Source organism: Muntiacus reevesi, chromosome 12 (assembly GCF_963930625.1).
Source record: "Muntiacus reevesi chromosome 12, mMunRee1.1, whole genome shotgun sequence".
Classification (NCBI taxonomy): domain Eukaryota; kingdom Metazoa; phylum Chordata; class Mammalia; order Artiodactyla; family Cervidae; genus Muntiacus; species Muntiacus reevesi.
The window spans coordinates 57,613,946-57,621,233 of NC_089260.1; the positions used below are offsets into that span (position 1 = coordinate 57,613,946).

General features: G+C 42.2%; 1 pseudogene; it reads left to right on the forward strand.

Annotated features, from left to right (window-relative positions):
- Positions 1-209: 209 nt before the first annotated feature.
- LOC136144735 (protein-L-isoaspartate O-methyltransferase domain-containing protein 2-like) lies at positions 210-5,570 on the forward strand (annotated as a pseudogene).
- The last annotated feature ends 1,718 nt before the right edge of the window (positions 5,571-7,288 follow it).

Consider the following 7,288-nt stretch of genomic DNA (forward strand, 5'->3'; position numbering starts at 1 on the left):
AGGTTATAAATGAAGCAAACTTGGGGCGGAGGTGTCAGGACGTGACCAGCACCTAGTCAGGGAACCAGAAACCATGCTGAGGACATTTATACTCAGAATTAATAAAGAAGTTTATTAAAAAAAATAATTCAATGATCACTGAACTCAGAGTAATGGGTGAACAAATAATGCTAGTAAAAAGTGAGTGTTATCAATGCAGAACATTCGACATGTCATTTCAGATCATTGAATCCAAATGCCTCCTCTTTTGCATGCTGGCATGGTAAAAACAAAAACGCAGCTTCATTCCAGAAACATATTTTCTTGTTGGCATTTATATTCTGGCCAAGATGGAAGCTATGCTATTATTAAGAATATTGGATGGTTGGGAAGCCTAATTATAACATTGGAAAAGAAAGTTTGGATTAGCAGCTTCCACTCACATACACTACACTTAAAAATTTTCACAGCCATATGACAAGGTCTCCACTGGTAAAGTGCAGGATTTCAAGAAAGCCAACCACATTAGCAAACTGAAGCTTAGATTAAATGTTACAATATTGGCCTGAGAATTTTAGATTTGATATGCTAAGTTGCTTCAGTTATGTCTGACTGTTGGTGACTCCATGGACTGTAGCCTGCCAGGCTCCTCTGTACATGGAATATTCCAGGCAAGAATACTAGAATGGGTTGCCATTTCCTACTTCAAGAGACCTTCCCAACCTAGGGCTCGAACCCCCGTCTTCTGCATTGACAGACAGGTTCTTTACCACTGTGTCACCTGGGAAACCCTTAGACTTGATAGCTCTTTAAGCAACCTTTTGATTCTTTATGTAGATGTTCCAGTTCATTTTAAATGGATCATATGAACAATTTTGTGACAATTTTATCCAGGCTCTGAAGCTTATATTGCAGTGGTCCCCCTCTAATCCTGCTGCAGAGGAGACTGTGGGTCCCCCTTGTTACACAGGTGGAGGCACTCGCTGAAACACGAGTGGGAAGCACCACCGCTGTTGCAGGGTGTGGCTGAGGTGTGCAAACTGGCTCGTGTTAGCTGAGTTTCCTCCACTTTCAAGACTTTGGCAATCATCTTTGCTTGGATTAGTATACAAACAGGCAAAAAATCAGAAGCAAAATATGTCATGATATCTGAGAAGAAACTTACTTGTCTATTATGCTGTGAGTTGAAGTGAGGTGAGTTGGAGAAATGGACACTGAAAAACACCTGTTGAATGGAATTAAGAATGTCTTTCCATGGAAAGTGAAGTGAAAGTTGCTCAGTCATGCCCAACTCTTTGTGAGGCCATGGACTACCCAGTCAGTGGAGTTCTCCAGTCAGAATCCTGGAGTGGGTAATGGTTCCCTTCTCCAAAGGATCTTCCCAACCCAGGGATTGAACCCAGGTGTCCCACATTGCAGGTGGATTCTTTACCAGCTGAGCCACAAGGGAAGCCCAAATTCCATGGAAAAGTAATTTAATTAAATTCAACGAACCTTGATTGAGCATGTTCTGTGCTAGACTGTAGGTGAGGAAAAATTAAAATGTAGAAGAAAAGACCTAGCACTTGCCTAATTCAACTTAAATTGAGTAAGTGTAATAAAACAGTCAAAACATGACATGATACATAGGCTTGAAAAATTGTGTAGAGGTTCCTAGAGGATTTGCATTCAAATCATTGTATCTAACGCTTTGGGAAGATTTTATTTATTCTGTCAGCAGAGGTTATAGAGTAAAGAATGTATAAAAAGCAATCAAATAGAGTGACTAACTGTCACAAAATCATGGTGAAAGTTAGGCACTGAAAGAATATACAAGAGGATGAGGGGCACAGTTAAAAAACTGCCCCCAGGATGAGGTAGAGGGTAAAGATAGGGAATACATCAGAGCAGGTGAAGGTAAATAGTGTGGGCATCTCACACAGCCCAGTTCTCTATAGCATCCTTCCTTCATTTCAATAATACATGGATACACCGCTGTAGGAACCAGGAGCGGGTCTAATTTCCATCAGTATTATACCGATATCAGCTGTCACCTTTTCCTGGACGTTTCCAGTAAGATACAGCTGTGGAATGTTTCAGAGTCAAAATGTCTCCAATGTCACAGAAAATTTTAAAGATCAAAGTTTAAATCAATTGTCTAGCTCCACGAACACAAATTGTCAACCTGCATTCAACTGATGCTGTTTTATCTTGAAATAAAACTGTGTGTTTTCCAAAAGAGGGGAAATTTGTTTCCAAGTGTAAATCAGATTAAAATGCCATAACCTTCTTAGCCCTTGACAAGTGTCATTAATCAATAACTTTTTAGAATCTGGAGATATGAGTGGTCCTTCTTGATACCCTAACCTATAGGGAAAATTTTTATCAAATATCTTAGATATTAAACATCTTTCTGTAAAATATAGTTCAAGGTTTTAAATGTGTCTGGCTGTGTACTGGATCTAGAATTGAATAGTTTTCATCTGCTGGGCCTGGGGCAGAGAGGGCTGACACTGGAACTTAACACTCTCAGGAAACCACAGCTACTTACCTTCCTTCCCTCAGCAAGGCAGGTGTACCTTCCAGCTTCAAAAATGGCCTAGCCTCAGCAAGAGAAAGATGGTAACATGTTTTTACTCAAGAGGACAATCTTGTAATCTCAGTATTTTAGTAGAGAAAATAACTTTAAAAACCCAACTCATCCAGCTCAGAAAACCATACAGGCTCATAATAGACCACAACCTGCATGGCAAACTTCACACACTGCAGAGCTTACTGATCATTAGAATTGATTAGTATTGCTCTTCTTTTAAAAAGCAATACTTTAATAAATCAGTTGGAGCTGTCTATTTAAATATAATGTTGCTCCTGTTACACAGTTCGGAAAATCCGTGACTTGACTCTGAACAAAGCTACATGTTTAAAATTCTTAATGAAGGTATGTATTTAAAACTATAGAACATTTGATTGAGAAAAGAACTGAATATTAAAACTTGAGGAATAAAACTGCCAAAGGGTGTGCTGACAGTGAAGTGTTTGATTTAGTGAATTGTGTATCAAACTGCGTGCGTGCGTGCTAAGTTGCTTTGATGTGTCCAACTCTTTGCGACCCCATGGACTATAGCCCGTCAGGCTCCTCTGTCCATGGGATTCTCCAGGCAAGAAAACTGGAGTGGGCTGTCATGCCCTCCTCCAGGGGCTCTTCCCAACACAGGGATAGAACCCATGTCTCTTTTGTCTCCTGCACTAGCAGGCAGGTTTTTTTTTTTTTTTTTTTTTTTTAACCAGCTGAACCACTAGGGAAGCCCCTAGGATAGACTATCATCTCTCACTTCACAGAACCTACTGTGTAATTCTAATTCCCAATGAGATTAAGATTTCCTTCAAAAAGCTAGATGGAGGCTGCAGTGGGAAATGATTAAAATTTGTGAAATTTCTAGCTTATGTATACCTGGCACACAGCAGGCATGCTCTACATGTTATTTCTCTTCCTCTTGACCCTGCTAAACTGTGTTCTATTTAGAATACATTAGAAGCAGAACAGGGCAATTTGGGGGTCAGTGATTTAACTCTAAAGGTAAAGAGGAATTACCTGTGCAAATGCAAAATACACAACTCAGTAATTTTATAATCAAGTTATGAGTAGAAAATATACAGGCTTAGGAAACATCCAGGCTTGGCTGACCTGGATTTGAACGTCCATCACATATTTACAAATTTTGTTGATTAACCTTGGGTAGATTAATCTACCCAAGGTGTTTGCTTGGATAGATTTTTGCTTAGCTGCAGTTTATCTATATATATAGACACTTGATGATGCTATCAACATCAGGGAAGAGTTGGACAAATGCTCCCCGAGGGCTCCAGTCTGACTCCATTCTGTTGGTTGATGCCACCGAGGTGCACCAGAATCCTGGTACAACTGTAGAAATGCAAGATGAGATGGACAGACTGCAAGCAAGTATACAGAACTCAAAACAGGTGCACCAAAGTGAAGGTCAGGTTAGAAAGTTTAGCTCCAAACCACTGAGTAGAGACCGACTTGGAACACAACTGTTTCACTTTTGTAAAAAAGTGTTGTGTCTCACGTTCTCTATTAGAATTTCCCGACTTGATGATATATTTTGGTCAACAAGAAAAGTAGTACACCCCTCATTAGGCATGTGACTGATTTGGCAAACATTTCCTGAGGTTGTTGTCACTGAAAGTGGTGTCACTCTCAATGTAAAAAGAGAGATCAGTTTTCAAAATTACAGTGCCTTAAATGAAGTTATAACATGAGCGCTCTGTGTAGAAGGGAAATCAGTATTCCAAATGGTAAGGCTGTCGACAGTCACATTTCATGAAAGAAGAATGAAATATGCATCATATTTTCACATCTGAAGAAACTGTGCATCAAGAAGACTCATGACTGGGATGTTTATGGCGGCAAAGGTTCAGGTTGCATGGCGGGAGGCGGATGGGTGAGGGCCGCCTGAGGAGCGGCAACTCTGCCTAAGCGTGGTCTCGAAGATAGGAGGTGCCTTAAGTACTGGTGAGGATGACAACGAGCTGATAGACAATCTGAAGGAGGCTCAGTGCATCTGCTCAGAGCTGGTGGTGCAGGCTTTCTGAGCTATTGACCGTGCAGACTGCTACCTTGAAGAATTTAGAGAATGCATGTAAAGACTTGGCGTGGAAGCACAGCAACACCCACCTCTCTGCTCCGTGCATCTCCTCGGAGCTGATGGAGGCCCTGGGCCTGCAGCCTGGCCTTTCCTTCTTGAACCTGGGCAGCGGCACTGACTACCTCAGCTCCACGGTGGGGCTCATCGTCGGCCCCTTTGGTGTGAACCACGTGGTAGAACTCCATTCAGATGTGACAGAGTAGGCAAAGCAGAAGCTGGACTTCATCAGGACAAGTGACAGCTCCGACAAGTTTGACTTCTCTGAACCCTCCTTCATCACTAGCAATGGCCTGGAGATTTCTCCAGATTGTTCTCAGTATGACCGGGTGGAACGCGGGGCGGGCACGCAAAAGGAGCAGAAGCAGTAGACAAAGATTCTCCTCAAGGTTGGAGGCATCCTGGTCCTGCTGCTGCAAGAGAAGTAATGAGGATAACACTCACTGGCCCTTCCTCTTGGGAAACCAAGAGGCAGTTTTCTTGGTTTTTCTTGGCTGTTTCCTCTGCTCCGCTGATCTAGCCCTACCAGTCAGTCAGGGAAACTGAGGCTCGTCCAATTACGTGACACCCCTGGTGGTTCACAGCCTCCAGGACCTGGCGCGCGTCGCCATCTGGGGCACCATTAAGAAGATCATTCACCAGAAAGCAGGGAATAGAAGCGGGAACAGACTGAAGAACACTCCCAACTTTAAATGAAGGAGAGTTTGCCGCCGCGAAGTGGAAATGGTTGTCTTTTTGGGCAAAGAGGTCTTCGCCAGTCGGATCTCCATCCCCTCTGATGACAATGGCTCTGGAGATCTGGAGGAGGAGTGGAGGGCAAAGAAGAGGTGACCACCCCCGCCAGATGCCAAGCCTGAGCCCCAGGTGAACTTCCTGCGTGAGAAGGTCCTGAGCTTCCCTCTGCCAGATCCCCTGAAGTACTGCCTGCTTTATTACAGAGTAAAGTAGGTCAGTGGTCCAGGGGAGGAGGCCCAGCCTGCCTGGAGCACCACCCGCGCAGGTGCGCTGGGGAAGCAGGGGCTCAGCTCTGCATCCAGTCTGTCCTTGACTGTCCTCTAAAGCACTTCTCCCTCTGTCTGATTTCTGTGAACATAGCCTACAAGGTAAAATGCAAGGGAGAATGTTTTCTCAAATGGATGAGTGCCCTGGAGGAGGCGCTGACTTCAGGCTCTCAGGAAACACTGATGTCTGTGTGGGAAGGTGGCCGGGAGACTGTTTCTTAGGCGAGGTACACGTGTCTGAATCAGAAAGGAAAACTGAAATTGAAATTAACCTGTGTTGCTTATAAAATGTGAGACAGGAAGCACAGGTTTTTATGTGTATAAAATCTTTTCTGAGTAGGACATGCCTATGTCCAAGTTTGAATTTTACAGTATCTACCTCCTAATTACTGGCACTGAATTTCACTAAATCTTGCAGTTATCTGGAGCCAGGAGGCACTGAAAAGCTCCTTTATTTTAAGTAAAATAACAAAATCTTAAGTGCATTGTCAATTGTAATTTAGAAAAAGAAAAACTGTTGGGGAGAGGAATAAAAGTATGAAATTGCCAGATGTCTTTGTGGAATTGCAGAAGAATTCCACGGAATTTTTTGTAACACCTCTGTTATCTTTAAAAGAATCAGTGTTGAGTAATACCCTCAAAGAAAATCCTGAAGAAGGATATCAGTGTCGTGTGTAAGAAAGAAACTACATTGTTTGTGACGAGGTGACAGAGATGATCATTTATTCAGCTTTGAGTTGAGGTGTCGGAGGCTCGGTCTTTGGAGCAGGTGGAAGGTACTGGTAACAGGAAGTGGATTGGGGATGATGTGGTTGGCCCATGGAGTTTTCTTTTCAGTTGGCTATTTTTCTGTAGTCACATTACAGTACTGACTCATAGATTTTATCTTTTACAATTCTGGAGAAAAAGATTTTCTAGTTTTGGAATTTTTTTAAAGAGCAGACATAAATGATCAGTAGCTCTATTGCACTAGAATGGCTTCACTCACAGTGGTATGTGCAGCCCATCTTCTCCAGGCCTGGGTGTTGAGAGCTTCCTGTCTTATCACATCCTGGGTCTTGAAGCAGAGGCCATCCTGTTAGTCAGGTGACAGGATGTTTACAGGTGACACTGCTTCTTCCAAAACATTGGTTCCTGTCAGACTTTTCAATTTTATCCAAAGGCTAGTATGAAATGTTAAAAGTAAATCCAAAACAAGAGTGCTGATGGAAGATTAATCATCCAGATTTTACGATTAATTTTATCCCTTAGCTTCTCAAGTGTTGCTGGAGTTCAGTGTCTTTGTGGTTTCCCTAACTTCATTGAGTTCTAATATTTTTTCCATTTATGCTTTTTTTAAATTTAACTGGATCATTTTATCACAGAATACTGTGTGCATGCAAAGCTGGAGAAATATGTACAGTGCCCTGAATTGGTACAGTTAAGCTATTGTAAAGAACGTTTCTTCATGGTTTTGCTTACCTGCCTTTCACTGGAAGTCAAGCCTCATTCTCTCAGAGACAGAATCATGAGGTGAGTTTACTTGCTAAGGCTTTTATTTGCAGATCTAATTGACCCTATTCTAATTCACTTGTAGAGACTTCTGCAGCACATGGACATTTTTGGACATAATGTTAAATAAGCGATATCTGAAATCTGTTATTATTAGATGGCTTGATTACATTT